This window comes from Pteropus medius, unplaced genomic scaffold (genome assembly GCF_902729225.1).
Source record: "Pteropus medius unplaced genomic scaffold, Ma_sr-lr_union100, whole genome shotgun sequence".
Classification (NCBI taxonomy): Eukaryota; Metazoa; Chordata; class Mammalia; order Chiroptera; family Pteropodidae; genus Pteropus; species Pteropus medius.
The window spans coordinates 147,589-168,387 of NW_024343159.1; the positions used below are offsets into that span (position 1 = coordinate 147,589).

Below are 20,799 nucleotides of genomic sequence, written 5' to 3' on the forward strand. Positions count from 1 at the left end.
TAAACTTTATCATAGGTACGTATACACGAGAAAAACATACACATAGAGTATGGTACTATCCGCGGTTTCAGGGATCTTCTTGGAACGTGTCCCTGCTGGCACTAGTTGTGCTGGTGGCACTTCAAGGTGTCCTACACCTCGATTCCAGGCATCATAAAGTTCAGAAGGCACAGCAGCTTCATTTCCATAATAGAGACTCAGTTTTAGAATTCCCTGTTAGCTGCAATCTCCTGTGTGCTGAGAAGGAAGGTCATAGGCCTGAGGAACTCATTTCTAGTTCTAGGCTCAGATGACAGAGAAACACATCCTCTAAAATCACCTACTAAAGGTGAAAAACCGACAACCAAAGGCCCCGGTGAGATTCGAACTCACGACCCCTGGTTTACGAGACCAGTGCTCTAACCCCTGAGCTACGGAGCCCCTGCTGAACGATGTGTGTTAGCTCCTTGTCCTAAAATTGATATGTTCAAATCTTTAGGGTTTTTATTTCTATATATATTTTTTGTTTTCTAGAAAACTTGAGGTTCCATCCCCAGCTCCGTTCCGATTTTCTGATCTGTGTTCAAACAGATTCCCGTGCTCTCGGAGAGTCCCAACGGCCCCTTCAATTGGCTTTTGTCAAAGGAAATTCAGGACCCCTGACCCGCTTGCGAGGGTTTGGCTTGGACAGGGCCGTGGGGGCGGGTGTGGGGGGAGTCAGCGGGGAGAGAGCGGCTGGCCTATCTGCCCCGACGCAGGGTTGGGGGGACGACCAGGGGCGTCTCCTTTATTCGCACCGCGCCCTCAGCGCTGCAGCGCTTGTCCCCCTTGCCTGTCACCCAGGTGTCTAGACTTTAGTTCTCGGTGCCTCGTTTCGAATCCCCGACGTCAGGTGCCAGCAGAGAGACCGAGCGTCGCGGGCAGGACCAGGCGGCCTGGGGTGCCCCGGGTCGGTTCCGAGCTCGTCCTGGGCTGGAAGCGGGGTCCAGGCTGAGGATCAGGCCTGCTCCTCTCCTCCTGCGTCGCTGGATCCGGACCGAAGAGCTCCGTCCACAGGCGCGCTGGCGAAAATGCCAGAAAATGGCCACATTTCGTCCGGTAAAGGCCGCCATTTGGAGACTAAGCTCGGACCAGCAGAAACCACACGTAAGGAGAGAGACTGGACCCCATGGATTCTCTCACAGGCTTGTTGGCCAGCAATCTGGGCAGAGCTCCGCGATTTCTGGGGAGTCAACTGGAAGACTCTCAGGCAGGGACACAGAATCATGTGAACCGTCTGAGCCACAGTCTGGATGGGTTGAGAACAGCGGAGATGACCCTCTCTCGTCCAGAGCAGTGGGCTGACCATTGAGCTGCATCTGCTGGATGGAGGTTTGAGTTAGAAAATACACTGTGACCTGGGGGTCCAGGTCATAGGGGGAGTCAGGCAGTAGGGGCCTGAGCTGGGGGTGCTGGAGAGGAAGCGAGGAGGGAGCCCCTGGGTGCACAGCACCCAGTCTCAGGACTGTGGGAACTATTCAGATCTTCACTGCCTTCCCGTTTCTCAGTGAGTTCAGAACTCCATCCTAGTCCGACAAATTCCAAGAATAAATTTTCTTTTCCTAGGATGCAGCCAGGCATTGACCATCACCGTTTGAGTCTACAGTATAACTTTAGGTTGCACCAACTTCAAGGTGTCAGGATGGCCGAGTGGTCTAAGGCGCCAGACTCAAGCTCAGCTTCCCGCTCCTGGGGCTTCTGGTCTCCGTATGGAGGCGTGGGTTCAAATCCCACTCCTGACATGAGGTTCTTTTTGTTCTTGCCACACATAGAAAAGAATCTGCTATATAGTTCTATCAAAAATTTGCCTAGGTCACCTTCCTATGTCACTTTGAAACTCTAAAAGGAAGAGTCCCTCAAGATTATGAAACTGCTGAAAACAGTTTTTAGGTCATCAATAACAAGGAAGTGCTCATGTTGTCGAAATACAGTAGCATGTGGTGTTTGGAGGTACCAGGCCGCAGGTGGCAACCTAGATGTCCACCGGGGGACGCAGGGGCTGTGTGTGAATTTTGTGGCAGGCAGCAGCCTTGCTCACAAGCAGAGATAAAGGTAGTAAGAAGGCCTTATGTGGCAAGTGAGGGGTGACAAGCAGGAAGTGGAGGAGAGAGAAGGAAAGAGGCAAAGGACAGGGGCCTGGGGAGAAGCAGAGAAAAGGAGGGGGAGCGAGCAGTCAGCAGGCGCGGGGGAGAGGGAAGGGGGGGTTGTGAGCGAGGTGGTCTCCAGCCGAAGGGGCCCTGAGAAGTGTGCACCGCCTCTTTTGCCTATTTATTTATCATTTTACTCTAAAATCTCCCGGAAATCCTAACTGTGAAAGTGCAGGAAGAACCGTAAAGGGGACAACAGACTTAAGTCCCCTGTCTCGTAAGTTAGGACCCTCAGCCTCTTTCCCCACCTTTGGGTTCTCCGAGGTCCCTCCTCACTTGCTCCCCTCATCACTAAACTGTTCACGTCCCTCCTGTTCACAAATAATCTACCTGTCCCGCTCTCTCCATTAAGTGCGATGTCCTTGCGGTCTCCTGGGGCTTCTCTGCTCTGGCCTCTCCACCATCGCTGGTGGACTCCACTGAGAACGTCCCCAGAGAGCCCACTCCTTTCTGAGTTTGACTGTTCATCGTCGTTTCCCCTGCAATCGTGCACACTAGCCGGCTGTTCAACTAGCGTACCGTGTGGAGGTTAAGCGGTCTGCGCGGTGACGAAGCCACACTTTGGAGGGCCCCGAAGGGCCCTGAAGCTGGACTACTCCGGCTGTTCTCCGAGATCTCATCCCTTCGCCAACAAAATTGGGCTCAAGAGCAGGTCAGAGACTCCCTCTGCGGAACAGCTGGCTTTTGATCTTTTAGCATGCATTTCTGTGGAGGAGCTATGTGACATTTTTACGGCGGACACATCCAGGTACAGAGGATCCTGCTGCCTCGTCCACTGGGGGGTGTCTAGGTCCAGTTAAGGAGGGACCTCCCAAACACACATACCACTACTACTTTTCAGATACAGTATTCTTCTCCTGGGGATATGTGACATAGTGGAAGTGAGAGAAATAGTTATAAAGTAAATGCAATCTTGTTTTGCACACACAGTATCCACCAGGTGCCAAACTTGACTTTTTGTCCAAAAAACCATTTAAAATTTTACAAAAATCTATAGTACTGTACACAGAGGAAAAAAGCACAGAAGCCCATTTCTAAAGTTTTACAAATTATCTAAATCCCAGGGTAAGGAGAGTTGCTTTTTAATGAAAACACAAAATGGATGGCTAACCCCATTTCATAATGTGTTTGGATTTTAGTTTATCAACTGTTTTTGCAGAACGGACAAAACTTCTGTGTAAGGTACTTCCGTCTCGCAAACGACCAGGGGAGCCTCGGGGTCACAGACATAAATGCCCCTACTCTCAGAGTTTATATGCTAGTAGGATCTGACCAAACTGCACCCCACCTTCTAGAATGAAGTCACCCCCACACCACAGAAGATTAGAAAATGGCATAATTCATAATAATTCAATCACAAGTTATTTTTTGTTGTTATTTAATACCATTTTTCCTATCACCCATGATTCTAAATTTCCTTGCAAAATCTAAGAGTGGTTCTGTTCATCTTTAGAAGAAATGCAGTAATTAAATGGATCTAGATTTGACCTGTTAACCTAAAAAATAAAGGCCTTTCAAAGTGAGAGGCAACAAGGATTTATTTGAGATCAATACGAGTTGGTATTTGGGAAGCATTGATTCAGACAGAAGCCCAAATAGTGTTTCAATTAGACAAAGGCAAGGGGTATTTATGAGAAAGGGAAGGGGACCAGTTACATCCGTAGAAGTAAGTGATTTCTATTGGTGCAGAAAAGCTAACAGTGATGCTAATTCTAAACAATGTTTTTAATTCTCGGTCCAGTCATCATTTTATCTGCTTTCTTGTCATCTTTACAAACAGTTCTTTGGGACATGATGTTGCTTTAGACTCAGTCCAAAGGTTATTTTGCCCTGCTTTAACATTTCAAAGGTTTGAGGCATGAGAACACAGAGCAATTCTTCCAGGATGGCAACGAAGGTCTAAAAGTAAACCTTAACCTTGGTAAGGACGATGAGGTCATCTGGGCTCTTCTACATGTGATCGGAATAAAAGCTTGGGTGATGCCTGCACAGCTTCATCTGGACCCTTCACCTAGACCCTCAGGGTAGAAGCCTGGTGCTCTGCCAACTGAGCTGTTCAGGGTCCCGTTGTGCTTCTTGATTTGCCCCATAAATAAATTTCATAAGTAATTTAAATCATTAAGAAAAGCTGGAGCCACAGTGATGGCCTCCAGCTTCCATGAAAACTCTTCGTCTTGCATTTCGCAGACACCACAGTTCAGAGCTTGTGTCACCACACATATTCTGGATGTGATGCAGATCATTAGTCAACAATAACACCAGACTCAGAGAGGGTTCTCAGGGCGTCCGAGTGGTCTCAGGCCCCAGGCTCAATCTCGCTTCCCGGGTTCTGATCTCTGCGTGGAGGCGTGAGGTCAAGTTCTATCTTTGACAATACCGTTTCTTTCTGCATTCGAGCTCTGCGACTCCTCTGATTGAATCGTAACCTCCTTCGCTGGCAGCATGACCAGATCTTACTGTCCCCCCATCATCACCCATATTTCACCCTGACACCAGAACGGTTCAGCTGAGTTTCCCTTCTGCCTGCCTTTCTTCCTTGTCCTTCCTTCCTCTTTCTTCCTTTCTATAAAAAGTACATGTTTATGAATATCTACTTGGATGAATAGTAATATATCAGTATTGCAATGTAGATCGTAAACAATACGGGAGGTAAGGGTTACACGTTCCTGTCCGGTATTTTAACTGCTTTGTGAGGCAGGTGGCGGGTGTTTGGAGCTTTCTTCCAGGCTTCTCCTGCATGTCCCTCTCCCTCGATTGCCCTCACCTGACCCTTTTCCTTCACCTGCTGGCTGTCTCCCCATCACTTCCTTCTCCAAGCCTAAGGGCCGTGAAGCGAGCAGGTTTGGTGTGACATTCTATGACATAAGATAAGAAAGATGAGAGATAGGAAACGTGCTGTGTTGGTTAAATTTAGAGAAAAGGGGCCGTTGCAGGCCCCCCAAATTAAACCAAATAATCTATTTCTAGAAAGCAGCTGGGATCTCACAGGAAATAAACTCATGGACTGGCTACACCCGTGTTTCTTCTCAACCCTTCTGGAAGGTGAAAGCGCGTTGGCCTTTGCAAAGCACGATGCCAAACCCAGGGACGCCAGGGCGCAGAGCTCGCCAGCAGCGTCTCCTCTCTCTCCCCCTGGGACCCAGGTCAGAGAGCACGTCCCTCCCCGGCGCCCACAGAACGCAGCGCCAACGGCCGGGGGTGGGAGTGGGAGTGGGGGGTGGAGGAGGACGGCCTCCTGTAAGTCCTGGAGGAAGAGTTCCGTCCGGGCCTAAACCGGCGTCGCCCGACGGCACCTCGGTGCCTGAGACTCCAGCTCCCAGCAACGAGCTCAGCTCGGCCGCGAGGGGCAGGCGAGCCCACCTGAACTTTGCTGGAAACGAAGATGCCGGTACCGTGAGTACCTGCGCTCCCTGCCTGGTGCCACGCGTGTCGGGCTGCCGAAGAGTGTGACTTCCCTCTCGGAGTCTTTGTCTGCACAAGAATTTTAGCGTCACATCTGCCACATTCCCCTGCAGGAGGGACTAACAGCTGTAGTCGTGGCCGAGTGGTTAAGGCGATGGACTAGAAATCCATTGGGGTTTCCCCGCGCAGGTTCGAATCCTGCCGACTACGTCTCTGCTTTTTACCTTATGCTAAAACGGTTTGCTGTGGAGTCCGCGCGGTGCAGGGGGCGCGTGTTTCTCACCTAGTCGTGTCCTGTCACGGTCCCTGCGCTCCCACGTCCAGCCCAGAAAAAAACAAGTGAGCGCGGTGTTTTCTTGGAAAAGTTTTCTCTAACGGAGCCCTAATAACCCCCGCCCCCAAGGACGGGGCAAGGCTGTCTCCGCTTGTTCCTCCCGAAACCCTGCTTGGACTAAGCTATCCCAAAAAGAGGCCATTTGGGGGAAGGTGTCCCTCAAATAAATTGTAGAGGATGTGCAGTCTATGCCACAAAATGGAAACTTTTTACTTTATTTTTAAAAAATGTATGAAAAGATAAAATCGACTTTTGAAAGCATATGCATACGTTCGTGTAAACCGCTATCACAGTCAGGATACAGAGCAGTCCCATTGATCCATAAACCTCCCTCATGTTATCTATCATAGTCGCCTCCTAACCTCACACATCACAGACGACGCCTGCCTGGTACGTTTTCTGTCCCTGCCTTTGGCATTTTTGAGAGTGTTATAGAAGTTGAACCGTTCAGTATGTAACCTTTTGAGATTAGCTTTTTTCTCTTGAGTTAGAACATGCCCTCAGATTTATCTAAGTTTTTGCATGTATCAAAATTTTGTACCTTTCTGCCGTTGAATGAAATTCCACTGTACCGATGTCCACGGTTTATTTTTTCGTCCGCCCATTGATGGACATCAAGGTGGTTTCCAATTTTTGGCAACTGCAGTGGAGAAATAGCTATAAACATTGTTGTACATACATTTTCATTTTTCTTGGGTGGATTCCTAGAAGTGGGATTGCTGTATCACCTGGCAAGTGTCTAACTTTATAAGAATTCTTCAAACTGTTTTCCAGAGCGCCCGTACCCTTTTTCAGTCTCACCAGCACTAAATGACATTTCTAGTTGCCCCTCATCCTCAACCAGCCATTGGTTTTGTATCTTTAATTTCAACCATCTTAATAGGTGTGTAGTGATATCTCATTGTTGTTTTAATTTGCATTTCCTAATGACTAATAATATTCACATCTTTTTGTGTGACTATTGACCATCCTTTTACTCCTTCTGTGGAAGTGTGTGTTCATGTATTTTGTCCATTTTTTAAATTGGGTTGTTAGTTTTCTTATTGGTGAGTTTTGATGATTTCTTATATATTGTAGATACAAATCCTCTGTCAGAGATGTGATTTGCAAATATTTTCTGCCAGTCTTAAGCTTCTTTTTTCATTCTCTTAACAGTGTCTTTGCAGATCAAATTATTTAACATTTTGATGAAGTCTAATTTATTTTTAAATTTTTTTTCTTCTGTGAAAAGTGCCATGTCTAAGAACTCATCACCAAAACCAAGTTCATGTAGATTTTTCTCTTATGTCTTCTTCTAGAAGTTTTTGGTTTACATTATACCTATAATCAGTTTTTAGTTAATTTTGGTATAAGTTGTGAGGTTTACATCAAGATTGACTTATTCATTTACTTACTTATGTCTTGCCCCCCTTTTTGCATATGGATATTTCATTTTCCCAATACCATTTATTGAAAGCCTATGATTTCTTCATTGATTTATTTGCACCTTTGTCAAAAATCAATTGGCCATATTTGTGTACATTTATTTCTGGATTTCCATTCTGTTTGATTGATCTACATGCCTATTTCTATACCAATACTTCACTGTCCGATTAGTGAAATTTAAAGTGGGTCTGACATCAGATGGTGTAATCTCCCACATTTAATTTTTATTTCTAAAAATTGTTTTAGATATTCTAGCTCTTTTGCCTATCCATATACATTTTAGACTTAGCTTTTCTCCAACTATAAAAAAATGCTGCTGGGATTTTGATAACAGTTGCATTAAACCTATAGATCAGTTAGAAGAATGGACAGGGTAGTGCTGGTATTCTTTTTTCATATATTTGATGATATTTTGTTTTTGGCATCTTCAAATAGTTGCCTCATGCATTCTGCTCATGTTTTATAGTTGTATTCAGTGGGAAAGAAAGCAAAATGTGCTTATTTCATTTCACTTGGGAGTAGAAACTAAGGATAATTTTTTGTAAATGATCAGAAGAAAAACTAGAGGGAATGTTATCAGGAAATATATGAAAAATTCTCGAGACTGAAGGGTTTGATGACTCAGATGCACAGGAGTACCCTTTATAGCTAAAGCTTGTAGTGCTAAATTTAAAAAATGTTTCCTTAGTTCAAAGTCATAAAGATATTCCCCTGTGTTGTTTCTAGAATCTTGCTTTATTTATCTATTTATTTAACATTTATGTTCAGATCTACAGTCTACCCGGAACCGGCTTTGTGAATAATGCAAAAGGGGTCATTTTAATTTTTTTCCTGGTAGCTGGTCCCTTGATCATTTTTTTCTTATAGTATTTACAGCTTATTCAAAGACCGTTCGTTGCCACTATTTCTGCAGTGCTCCCGTGCTCATAAAGCAGGGTATGAAGCGTGAGTCTGAGTCTGAACTCTACTCAGTACCATTGTTTATCCATGGACAACATCATATTGTGTGATTTATACTACCCTTATGTCTTTAGCATTTGGTGAAATAAGTCCTCTAAGTTTGCTTTTCTTTTTAAAGATAACTTAAGCTACTCTGGCCGTTTTCAATTAAATGTTATATTTTGGTCAATTTATCAACCTCCAAAAAACACCCGATGGGATTTTACTAAAAATGCACTGGCTCTGTACATCAATTGTGGGGAGAACTGGTATCTTTACAAAACTGTGTGCTCCTGTCTAGATTTCTTTCTAGGCATTAGATGTTTAATCTGCCATTTAGCAGCATACTTATTTGAATTTTCTTACTGCATGTTGTTGCTTTAATTATTTTTCCCATTGGTGGAAATGTAAAATGGCCTGAAAAGGAGCCTCGTTCAAACCACTGGGTCTGACTAGATATATGTAACTCTGGTCTCCCAAAACTGCATGGTCAGGAACCTACATCAATAAGCATCTGAGATGAGAGACACGCAGAACAGGTTTGACTAGAATCTCAGCTTCAGGCGTGGGTGCACCTTTGCTTCCTAATTTACAACATTGAGGTTAATGAATCATGCAGCCAGAATTTAAAGAGAATGTTTCTTTAGCAGCTTAATTTTACTTGAGTGATCTAGTTTCTTATTATAGTTACAATGAGGTTACATAATATAGAAGGGAAACCCAAATGCAGAGGATTCTTAGTGTGGGGCACAGAGTCTTAAATAATTTTGTGAAGTCCCTGGAATAGTTTGCTAAGTGCTATGTTCGGTGACTGAGGTCACCTTTGTGTGAGAGGGTGCATGAGTTTCCGTTCCATATGCCAGGGGGTGCTAAAACAACAAAGGTTTTAGAAATCTCCCCTAATAACTTTGGGGCCCATTAAAGGGACATAGAAGAGACTGCCAGCTTTATTTTCTTGTTTTGAGAAATGCATAAAATGTCCTTTAGTGGCTTCGATGCCCGAAGAAAATTCTTTTTTAACTAGTGCAAGCAACTTCTCTACATGAGCTCAACACCTCTTTCCCCGTGACAACCAGGGCTCACCGACATGCGGCGCCTCACACGGGGGCCAGATCTGTCCCTGCATCAGAAGTCACTAAGCGGTCCGGGAGGCGCCCGCGCGTCTGGTGCGCTCCTCGCCCACCGCTGCACGTGACAAAATCCGGACTTCTTCGAGAACGACTTTCCCACTTTCTCGCAAACATGGCTTCCTTTGCAAGTTTTCTTCCGTGAATGTGCCAGAAATCGACATGTTAAGGCTTGTTTTCCTACAGGCTTTGGACCTGACAACTAAATAATCTATGTAGAGAAAAAGATCTCATGGCTGAAACTGAGTGGAGTTACAGACAAAAGATATGGAATCTCCAAGTCTCAGCTTTCCGGTTGATATAGGTGCAAACAAAACAAAACAAAACAAAACAAAACAAAACACTACTTCACTGAGTTTCTAAGCATTAAATCATATAATGAATATAAAACGTTCAATTCAGGGCTTGTATAATGAGGAATGTTCACTCGGCCAACGAGTTCGAGTTAATGGCGTGTGGGGGTGTAGACTTTACAGGTTTGTGTACTTGGCAAGAAAATAAGATAAATAAATAAGATAAAATGAGGTAAAATAGGATTTTCTTCGAAAGAGTGTCGTGAGTGTCCGTTGACCCAGATTTTTGATTGATAAGCTAGATGAAATGCTGTCAGCAGAGTTCATATAATTCATATTTGATAAGCACAAAGGCACATGTGAGGTTCCATGGTGTAATGGTTAGCACTCTGGACTCTGAATCCAGCGATCCGAGTTCAAGTCTCGGTGGAACCTCTCTTTTTTCTTACCTTCTCCTCTGAGAAAATTGTCCACCTAAATGACTGAAATCGATTTTGACACTGCCATCTTCTGTGAGTTCCTCAAGTCTCGACATACCTGCATCTGTGAGGAGGAAGAAATAGAATTTTGTTCTGATCTAATGGAATTTATTATAAAGAGGAAAATAAATACTGGAGGAAGATGGAAAAACCCCTGAACTATGCTATGAATAAAAAAACAGTTCTAATGGAAACCAATAATTGACTCATGCAAACATTGTTTTCTGTGCACATTAAAAAGAATGTTTAAAATTGTTAAATATTTCAAACATGAGGAATAAATAATTGTAATGGTATTGGAGAAAATACAGTCAATAGCAAATTCTGCTTCTATCCATGACCTCAAGCTTCATATTTTCTGTCCCCCCACCTCTGAACCCAGTTTATATATATATATATATATGTTGTAAAGAAATCAAATGTGGAAATTTTAAATTTGGTGACTCTTAGTAAAAGGGCAAATAAGACTCATTATTACATTTTAAAAATCTATAGATTTAACATATCAGAGTAAATATTGGGGGGAATTCATAATGATATTTTCATTGCAATGTTTATTTGGTCCATGTGCCACCCACAAAATACCAAATATCCCTCTTTTCCAGCTAAAGTGAGTGACTACTATTATTTCTTCACTCATTACATTCTTTGTAGAAGCTTCCCCTTTTCATTGTTTTTTGTGCTGTTTTGCATAGGTTTTAGGAATTTTAAAAAAACCTTTCAGTATGAGGAAAACGTGGGCACTCACGTTCCATCAACTTGTTCATTTCACTTCTGTGGGCATTTAGAAATGATGCTGAAGGCATAAGTAGTGTTCACGAGCAAAGAGCAATGAGCATCAGCTGAGATATCCAGGCTGCTGCTCTAAATCTAATACTTAGGGGCTGGGCAACTTGGGGACTTCTCTTAGCTCCCCCGTATTTCTCATTTGCGATGTGAGGATTAAATGAGGCCATGCATATAAATGAGGATATTTCGTAAAATGTGAAGTATTATAGACATGTGAGACAGAGAGAGAGAGGGAGAGGAAGAGAGAGGAAGAGGAAGAGGAGAGGAGAGAGGGAGAGGAGAGGGAGAGGGAGAGGAGAGGGAGAGAGGAGAGGAGAGGAGAGAGAGAGGAGGAAGAGAGAAGGCTGACGCGTGAAAAGGGCGTCGACTTCCCAACCTCCTTTGACTTGTCCTAGGAATAGTCCCTGTCCACGGTGCTGAAACAGAAGGGGCTTCTGATGCGCGGACAGGACCGTCCACGGCGCTGGGGCAGGACTGTCCACTGCAGGGACAGGTGCGAGCAACATTCAGCGGACTTTCCTGACACTAAAGGTGTGGAGGAAGAGCACACTAAAATAGCGAGTTTAGCCACTGGGTGTCACAGCGGCACTAGTCCTGAAGTGTGCGTCAAGGACTCTTGTATCTTGGACCGTAGCCAGTTGTTTCCAGAGTAACTGTCCCTTGGTTTCAATCTTCTACCAACTCAGTTTTATTCTCTACACAATCTAGATCTGTAATGTCCAATAGTTTAGCCACTTGCCACATGTGAGTACTGAGCACTTGGTCCCCATTGGTATTCTCTAAGTCCCAATGGCAGTATTCAGAAACCCAATCACATGCTGATTCTCCACGATGTGAAATTCTGTGTGCTGATCAATCTTGCCCAGCGTCTCGGCTCCAGCCCCAGAAACTGAGCCTTATCCTCTGTGGCACCTCCAGAAGGAAGCATCCAGAACGAGATGTTTGTACTATCAACATTCTTCTCTAAAGTATCCTTTTGGACAATTTTTTAATTTTTAAATTCTGTACATCAGTGTTACACAGGTCACTTTCCTCAACTCTGAAACTAAGAATTGTATCCACAGAAGAGCCTTAACATTTCATTAGCTTTGACATTCTAGAATTCTACTAGTTTCTCAGAGTCAAAGCAACCAGCATGCTGGATGTGGGAGGAGATGAGATGAGAGATAATGAGTTTTGCAAAGAAAGATCCAGTTCAGCCTCCAGAAGCCCAGGTCTTGCTAGAGCCCAGTCAAACTCACCCCACTGGCACTTCTCGGCAAAGACGACTTGACACTGCCTAGCATCACTGACCCACACAACTTTGCAACTCAAGGCTTTTTATTATACATCATACCTCTGAAGACACACAGTAAAGAGGATGGGAGCTGCTGATTTAATCCATGGCGAGGGAAAGCACTGTGTTTACCAAAAATTATTAGAAGCATTCTTGGACGAGGCTCACTAAAGTATATCAACTCAGCACTGATCTCCACAAGTGAGGTGAGGACCAGCTGCACGGACAAAGCTGTCCAGGCATGGACTCAACTCTCCTGGGAGGTCCTAGAAAGGCACTCACATGTGGTTAGTAGCATCCCTTTACTACCTTAGCCCACACTTGTTAATCATACAATGAGATTTTGTGTCTGAACAGTGCCCAGAAGGAGTGAAAATCTTGCCTCGTTTTCAGTCCCTTTCTCTTCACTGTCCTCCTGGCCCCCAGGACAAATGAGCCCAGCCAATGTGATGTTGTCAACCCCTTTTTATTGGATTACAAAGAAAATGGCTTTCCTCAAAGTCTTCAATTGTGGTGGTTTGCTTATTTATACCCAGTTTGGATTCTCAACTTGGCGAGCACAGCTGTGAGTCTTGGCTTTCACTGTATATGATCCAAGCTTTCCTGGATCGAATTTCCCTTTCCATATGACTGGAAAAGAGTCCTGAGAAGGGCACGATTCCTTTCTCTTCTCTGGGAAAGGATGCCTTCAAAGCAGGCAGGGTTTTGACTGCAGACATGCAAAGGCATCAGGCAAAGCCTGGACTCTCTTTGGGAGGGAAGGGAAACAGCATTAGGACCATGGTCGAATGATTTTTGAGGAAGTAACAAAAGCAGATATGTAACACACCAGCATGTACAAGCGAGAGACTGATTAGTCAGGTTGGGAAATAACCAACTTGCTAGCAGATTCTCAGGGGTAAAGTGTCAGTAAATTATCCTTCTAAGGAGGGCAGGGGTTCCGTAGTTGGCAGGATTTGAACCTGCGCGGGGAGACCCCAATGGATTTCTAGTCCATCACCTTAACCAATCGGCCATGACTACATAGCATATGTGGAACTTATTAGCATATGTAGGCCAGGAAAACTTCAGCTGTCTTCAAAATGTGAAGTACTCCACCAGAAAGTGTATTTGTTGTAATTGTTTCTTAGTCTGAGACCATTTCGATGAACATTATGCTGTTGTAGCAAGTTGGCTAGTAACACCCCTTATTCCCATGGACCACAAGTCCTTGGATTTTAGTATAAAATCAGAAAACTTCCCCCCAAACCAAAAGACTTGTAGGGGCAGAACTCGATCCAAGTAGATGTCATTCCCCAGGAGTCCTGGTCCACCACGTTGATCACTCAGCCACAATGTAACACACTGAAATAAAACACTAGCTGTGCTGAAATTAGCTCTCCTTATGAGCTGAAGTCATACATCACTATGTATTTGCAGTAAATGTCTCTTATTTGATGTCATAGAAATGGCTATCATGCTACTTCACCAACTTGGCAAGCAACATTTCACTCCCAGAACTGGGAGACATTATTCTGATGGATTGATGGACTGAGGCTAAACAGGAGACATTCCAAGAAGCCAGATTTCTGTTGTCAGCATCTGATGGGGACTCGTGAGATTCACTCAACAACTGACACAGACTCTAAGACTTCTAAGAATTGAATGTTGAGGCGATGATCTTAAAAATGTGAATTGGCATCTATTTTTAACTTTTTAAATAAACTTCGAAACACCCATATAATGGAAGATTCTGCACTGATAGAAGAAACGAGAAACACTTCTATTTAGCCGTGGCCCGTGCATGAGGACTACAGCACGCAATCTTTCTTGCACTAGTCCAAATACCCGAGAGAGTTCCAGAAGCTCTTATTTAGAGTAGGAGTGGGTTTCAGAAGCCACTTCTCAGCAGAGCTTGAATGGCCTATGAATTCCGGTCATTGTCCCTAACAGGCACCGCAAAGTCTCACCTGCAGGGTAGAAAGGCATGTCCCTGAGAACGTTTCTTCTCTCAGTTTTGTTGGATCTTTTCGCTCCTTTGCGAAGCGAGTTCAGTACATTTTATAAAGCAGCAATCAAAGGAAAAGTTCAACTCAAGTCAGAATCCTAGGCTGTCGCAGGTCGCTGCTGAGTCGGGGAGGGAGCACGGGGTGGTCAGCAGGGGGTCCGTGTCCCTTCCCCTTCTAGGTCCCACTCTCAGTTCGCTTGGACCATGGATTCCAGGCCAACCACCCCCCAAAGGAGGATAGAATGGAATGAGAAAAGGGTAAAATGACTAGGTCCCACCGAGATTTGAACTCGGATCGCTGGATTCAGAGTCCAGAGTGCTAACCATTACACCATGGAACCCCGCTGCCGGTGGCAGGAGCCCTCATGCCGCAGTCCAGTCGTCCTCGTCTGCAGCGAAGAGCCGCGTCCAGCCTCTCGCTCTCTGCAGCCAGGGCAGCGCCCCTCCCCCTGGTGCCAAACCCCACAGCAAGTCGGGATCCGGGGGCGGAGATGGCAGTCGGCCCTTCTCTGAAGCGCTGCTGCAGGAGACCCAGAAGATTCTGTGGCCGGCCTCTTCCCTCGCCATTTGTGGCACCGCCGGGGACAGCCCTCTGTGTCCTGGAAATGCTCCGCCTCGTGGGGACCCGAGGGTGACGCGCGACACGAAACTCCAGTGTCTCAAAACGGGGTTTGTTTGAGAAAGCTTCATCTTGGCTTTATCACGGGCAGCACTGTGAGCGTCCCGGACTCCTCGCCTGTGTCCAGAGGGGACACAGGTGTCCAGGACTGTCCATCCCAGTTGAAAACGCGGCAGGAGACGTGGAGACACAGTAGGACACGGTGGGGACATGGCAAGAGTGGATTGTTCAACCCGGGGGCCGAGCTGAGGAGTAGATGGCCGTTATGACAGTAAGCATACTGCTAAAGTAAAATGATCTCTTAATCGTGGCCGAATGCTTCATTAATCGTGGTCTCGTAAATTAGGTCAAAGTTGCGTTCATAACTGAAGCCAAGGTACGAGTTAAGGTAGAGAGGAGAGCTTTTCCTGAGGCATCTTTTTCTTCAGTTCTCGGATCCTACCCGTCCTCTCACCTACAGCTGCATTCAGGTCGGGTTTCAGCCGGTCGGTCCTTTTAAGGCGGGGAAGGGGGTCATCGAAGATATTCCTCTCTTAGTGTTTAGTGCTGAAAATAAATGCGAACGACTGAAGTTTCTGATGCCCTCAAATTCTTTCGGCCACTTTCCAGTCCCATTTGCAGGTCTGAGGCTATGGCCCTTCGGCTCTGACAAACACCTGGAAACAGGCGTCAGCGGTGACTGGGGCCTGGGGTTCTAAGGGCCTAGAAAGTTCAAACCTCTGGTCTCAGGATGGTTCTTTGTACTCCACCTTCCTCTGCTGCATTTTGATTTGCTATAGATGATATTTCATCTGAGAGAGAGAAGCCCCAAATGGACATGGGCAATCTTGTTATCAGGCCGAATAATGACACACCTGAACATCTTTCACTATATCACATTATAGTGCAGTGTCACATTACAGGGAACAAGGTTTCGGTGCCTAATTCTGTGTTAGGTAGCACGCTGCTTGCTGTACCCACACAATCAGCAACAAGGAAGTTGCATTAGTAGGCAGTTGCAGCCATCCCATTGGGGTCTCCTCCACATGGGTTTGAATGCTGCCAACTATGGTGCTCTCCTCTAAATGCCACTGACATTCCTGCATCCCAGTCATCTTCGTTGCTCACCCTCTGTTGCCTATTACCCGTTTCTCTGGGTCAAATAACCTCTTACTCCAATTCCACAGACCATCGTGTCTGAAATATTGACATCAGTCTCAAACGGAGGAGTGAATCTCTTACGGTATGAACATCACTTAATATTACGCCTGATTTGAGAAGCCAATTCCCTTTTCCTCAATTACATGCCATAGCCAGACTCTACCCTCTCCTGAGGCAGAGGTGCTGGTGTTACCGTGAAATATATAAAGCGTTGAGCTTAGGCAGTTTGTCTTGCATATCATGGTTTCAGAGTTCATTTGTTGTGTGTGTCATAGTAGGACATTCGCAAGTTTTGGTTTTCCTATCTCACTCCTCATCTGTTTTGGTCCAAAGATGTCTAGGTGTGAGAGTCAAACAACACGGATTGTTAAGAAGTGGAATTAAACAATGAAAACCGGGTCAGTTAGGGACAAGCTCACAGATTCGATGGCCCCTTTCGGTTGCTACTCATGTTCGACGCCTTTGCCTTACAGCTTAGAGACTCCAGAGGAACATTCTCTGTTCCCAGCCCTCTCTTTGTACCTTCTCCAGTACATTCAGGAACGTTTATCTGGGCTTTATGGTCAATTCAGGAAACAAAGTATAAATTCAGGGACTCAGAACTTTGGTTCCCAAGCAGAAGAGAGTGGGAAGAAAAGGTCCAGGTGGGAACAGAGAACATGTGGGTGGGGGAAGGAAAGAGGAGAAGGAGAAGCAGGAGGGGGAGGAGATGGAAGGGATGGAGCGGAAGCGAAGCCAGGGGGTTGCTGAATGCGGGAGAGCCCTCAGCCCTCCTGGACACCGCTATTCTCAGCATCCTCAGTCACAGAAATGCCTCAGTGCCTTTGCTCTTGTTCTGACAGGGATCTTTCCACCAGCTCCACTCTTCGAAGTCACCCCCGATGTCGGGGCATTTCTTCGAGTCCACCGCCTCCAAAGGCCTTTGGGTTGTTTTCCGTTTGGGCTATTCTAAATAGTGCTGCCACAGATATTCTCATACACATCTTTCAATGAGCATAAATAGGGATTTCTGCTGGATAGATATGCTCATGTATGGAATCGTAGAGTCAGAGTGAATGTTCATGCTTTAGGGTATAATGCCAAAACATTTTTGCGAGCGATTGAACCAATTTACATCTCCCTGTATGAACACCTAGCTGTTTGACATCCTTGATAACACCTGGTATTATTTGCCTTTTATTAGTTTATTTTTATGTGTTAACCTGCTGGGCCATGGTAACCCAGATGTGTGATCAACTATCATTCTGTGTTTCTGTAATGTTTCTGTGAGGGTATTTGTGGTTGAGATTAAAATTTAGTTTGATAGACTCCGAGTAAAGCAAATTGTCCTCTATGATGTGGGTGGGCCTTATCTAACGGAAGACACAATAAAGCAAAAGCCTGACCTCCCGACAGATGGCCCTCACACCTGACCTGTAGCATCAGCCCTTCCGGATCACAAGCCTACTGCCCACCCTGCAGACTTTGGTCTTGCCAGCCTCCGTAATTGCCTAAGCCAATTCCTCAAATAAATCTGCATCTCATACACATACGTCCACTGGCTCTAATTCTCTGGAGAACTCTGTGGACACAGTTTTGTTAGGTATATGCAATATAAATATTTGCCTTGTAATGGTGGCTAGTAATGAACAAAAGTTTCCAATATTTGTGAAGTCTAATGTATATGTATACGTTTTCTTTTGTGGCAACTGCTTTTTGTGCTCTTTTTTAGAAATTCTTGTGTACTCTGAAGTCATGAAGAAATTATCCTGTTATCTTTCAGAAGCATTGCCTTACCTTTCGCTTAAAATATACGCTTCATCTGATTGAATTTTCTGTGTTTTAGTTCATTTATTTCCATGTTGATATCCAATTGAGCCACCAATTTATTTAATTTTAGTTTATTGAAGAGAACGGTCTTTCCCCCAGTGCACTGTAGGGTCACCTTTTTTTTAAGTCAAACGACTGTATGCATGGGTCCGTTTAAGGTGTGTTCTTCTGCCCCACTGGTTTAGTGACCCACCCGAGAGTAAGTGCCGCGCAGCACCGCCCCGACTGCCATGGCTTTGTAAGAGGAGTTTCTTTCCTTTCAGAAAGCTTTGATTCATGAAGTCTAACATACATTCACAAGCACAGGGCTTGCAGTTCAGATCTTGTTGGAAGCAGCAATGCCGATACTCCTCAAATGTTCCTGGAACTTGGGGGGTTTCCTCTTCCTGAAAGCGTATGACCACCTTTTCATCTTCCTTCACGTATTTGATCTGCATCTTGCAGATGCTAAAGCCGGGGGGTCACCAGTGTGGAGCTGCCCAGGTCAGCCAGTGTGGCTGGACGGAGCACACGAGCCCCAGCTGTGCCGCCAGGGCATCACCATTCCAGAGCTGATGTGGAGGAGGATGGAGGACCTGTACGGCCACATGGGCTTTTCGACCTTCTCCGCATATTGCCCGCCGTGGCTCTTTCTGCGTGCAGATGGGAGGCAGGTGCCAGACAACCACATTTTTATTAACTCTCGAGTCTTCTAAGCCCTGTGTCATCTAAACCCTGTGGCTTTGATATTTTAGGATTGATTGAAATGCTTCTACTATGAGAGTGGCCAGGACCGGGAGTGACGCCAGCGGGGACGGTGTGGCTGAGAATTGCCAACAGGCAGGTCCCGGCCGCTCTCTCTGCTCCCAGTGCCCGGTTCCCAGCAGTGGCGGTCGCCTTGCGCTGCAGGGGACAGTGGAGCTGCAGCGGCGCCCGCAGACTCTGAGCCTAAAAGACAAAGTTCTCCAGCTTTCGTGTTCAAGAACTGTGGCACACAGCCTCAGGTCCTACGCAGCCATAGCACGATTGCCAGGAATTCTAAAAAAAGGTGGAAAATAAAAAACCAAAAACTATGGCGCGCGGCCTCCCCGTCGGGGAATCGAACCCCGGTCTCCCGCGTGACAGGCGGGGATACTCACCACTATACTAACGAGGAGGAGCTGACCAGCACCTTTACTGATTCCGTGGAATCTCTCAATGACCCGATACCACGACCCAAGAAAGGGACCTTCGGCGGAGGGAAGAAAGTGCCAACCGCTGTTTTGCAAACAGACTTCCGGGGGATTTTCGCGGACAGGACAGATATCTGGCTATGCCCACTGCGGCACCTGCTTATAAATAAGAGTAGTGGCCGCTCCCTCCCCACTGCTGTGGGGCTCTCGCCTGGAATATCTTGCCGGGGGGTAGCGGGTGGGGGTGAGAGGACCCCATAGTCTGCAGGATTGGAACTGGCGCGGAAGACCTCAATGGATTTTAGTTCATCACCTTAACCATTCCGCCACGAGTACAAAAATTTGGATGAGGTTTTTCAAGTTAGAGACAAGACCGAATATAAACCAGGGTAACTACTGCCCGCTGCATAAGGCGAATGGGCTTTGCGCGAGAACACAACCTTCAGGCAAAATGAGGGTTCAGCAAAAACACTTAAATGCCTACGTCTCCTGCCTCCCTGACAGGGCTATATCTTAAATTTCTGTGAATTTCCATCTTTTTTCTGTTTAGTTTTATAAGAAACTGCCAAAATATCTTCCAAAGTGGCCGTATCGCTTTACACTTACACTGGCAATGGATCAGAGATGTAATCTTTCTCAAACTCAGGAAATTGTTCATCTTTCTACTAGGGAGTCTAGATTAAAAGTGAGAGTTTGGGACCAAATTACTAAATCCAAGTCCCAGCGGCCCCATTTACTGGCGACGTGACCTTCGGCTAGTCATTCGACTTATCTGTGCCTCAGTTTCCTTCGTTGTAAAGTAGAATTAAATAGATGTGAAGCATGAGAACGCTGCCTGGCACACGCAGTGTCAAATGATAGCTGATTTCATGTGGTCTCTCCTTCCTGATGCCGCATGTTGGCTTTCCATCCTGTCTTTTACATATGTCTCTCATCTTTTGAGTCATGGAGGAGCTTTAAAAGAATATCCTGTACATAACTTATTCACCTACCACAGCATCGGTTCAGTTCTTCAGTATAACTTTATGTAACTGCATCTTAAATATGTTTGCTATGTGTTTTTACTCCTTTTCATCTAGTGTCTTTTTACTTTGGCATGTACCCTCACAGCTCTTTCCTGTTTTAGGCCCTGTTTTCTTGTAATCTACCGAGAATACCAAATTGTTTCCTTTTTCTGGTTCCTACAGCTCTTTTCTGAAATCTGCAGTTAGAGACTTCTATATATTGCTCCCTTTTCTTTGCCTGTAGCTTTGTTTTCATACACGCAACATTAAGCTTCCAAGTTTAGTTTCATCAACCTACAGGCTGAGTGACTTGATCTTGGCCACTCCATGCTGGGGACGCACAGCAAATTGCGTGGGCCGCATATTTAAAAATATAAAAACCTACTGACTTACTTTGGATCCTTTTCTGCCAAGGGCACACTGAGACCGGCGCTGGGCTCCTGCGCAGGTACGCGCTGGCTCACGCAGGTGGGTGTACACGGTGCACTAGTCGGGCAAGACGTGGTAACGCCACTTCCCGGATTCCTGCAGCATTATTTTAAAATGTGGGTTGCGACCTATTTGAGAGTCATGAAAGCAATATAGTGGGTCGGAACCAGAATATTTAAATTAGAATACTAGTCCTCTGAGTAGAGTGCAGAACCGGTGATAAGGTACGTGATGCACCGTGACGCGCTTGTGTGCTTTTCTAAATCACGTGTGTGTGTGTAAACGTCTATCTCTTACTACCAGTCCCGGCACAGAAGCTCGAGCGTCGGCTGCCAACGCACACCTCCACCTGGGTCGGTCAGGAGCGCAGGACCCGGCCGCGCCGGGCAGCCGCGGCCTCTGGGACATGGAGCCCGGCGCGGCGCGTGGAG

At 45.7% G+C, this 20,799-nt stretch overlaps 1 long non-coding RNA gene and 7 other non-coding genes across 8 annotated transcripts; 3 read left to right on the forward strand and 5 right to left on the reverse strand.

Moving 5' to 3' along the window:
* Nucleotides 1-347: 347 nt before the first annotated feature.
* Nucleotides 348-420, reverse strand: TRNAT-CGU (transfer RNA threonine (anticodon CGU)). Its single transcript has one exon. It is a non-coding gene; the product is annotated as a tRNA-Thr (tRNA).
* A 1,234-nt stretch (nt 421-1,654) lies between these two features.
* On the forward strand, nt 1,655-1,760 carry TRNAL-CAA (transfer RNA leucine (anticodon CAA)). Its single transcript has 2 exons — nt 1,655-1,692; nt 1,715-1,760. It is a non-coding gene; the product is annotated as a tRNA-Leu (tRNA).
* Nucleotides 1,761-5,695: 3,935 nt separating this feature from the next.
* TRNAS-AGA (transfer RNA serine (anticodon AGA)) lies at nt 5,696-5,777 on the forward strand. The gene has a single exon. It is a non-coding gene; the product is annotated as a tRNA-Ser (tRNA).
* Nucleotides 5,778-10,048: 4,271 nt separating this feature from the next.
* Nucleotides 10,049-10,120, forward strand: TRNAQ-CUG (transfer RNA glutamine (anticodon CUG)). Its single transcript has one exon. It is a non-coding gene; the product is annotated as a tRNA-Gln (tRNA).
* Nucleotides 10,121-13,170: 3,050 nt separating this feature from the next.
* Nucleotides 13,171-13,252, reverse strand: TRNAS-AGA (transfer RNA serine (anticodon AGA)). Its single transcript has one exon. It is a non-coding gene; the product is annotated as a tRNA-Ser (tRNA).
* A 1,233-nt stretch (nt 13,253-14,485) lies between these two features.
* On the reverse strand, nt 14,486-14,557 carry TRNAQ-CUG (transfer RNA glutamine (anticodon CUG)). The gene has a single exon. It is a non-coding gene; the product is annotated as a tRNA-Gln (tRNA).
* A 4,290-nt stretch (nt 14,558-18,847) lies between these two features.
* Nucleotides 18,848-18,919, reverse strand: TRNAD-GUC (transfer RNA aspartic acid (anticodon GUC)). The gene has a single exon. It is a non-coding gene; the product is annotated as a tRNA-Asp (tRNA).
* On the reverse strand, nt 18,885-20,777 carry LOC120606201 (uncharacterized). The gene is made up of 3 exons (XR_005653840.1): nt 20,606-20,777; nt 20,333-20,496; nt 18,885-19,091 (listed from the first exon to the last, which is right to left on the reverse strand). It is a non-coding gene; the product is annotated as an uncharacterized LOC120606201 (long non-coding RNA).
* Nucleotides 20,778-20,799: the final 22 nt, after the last annotated feature.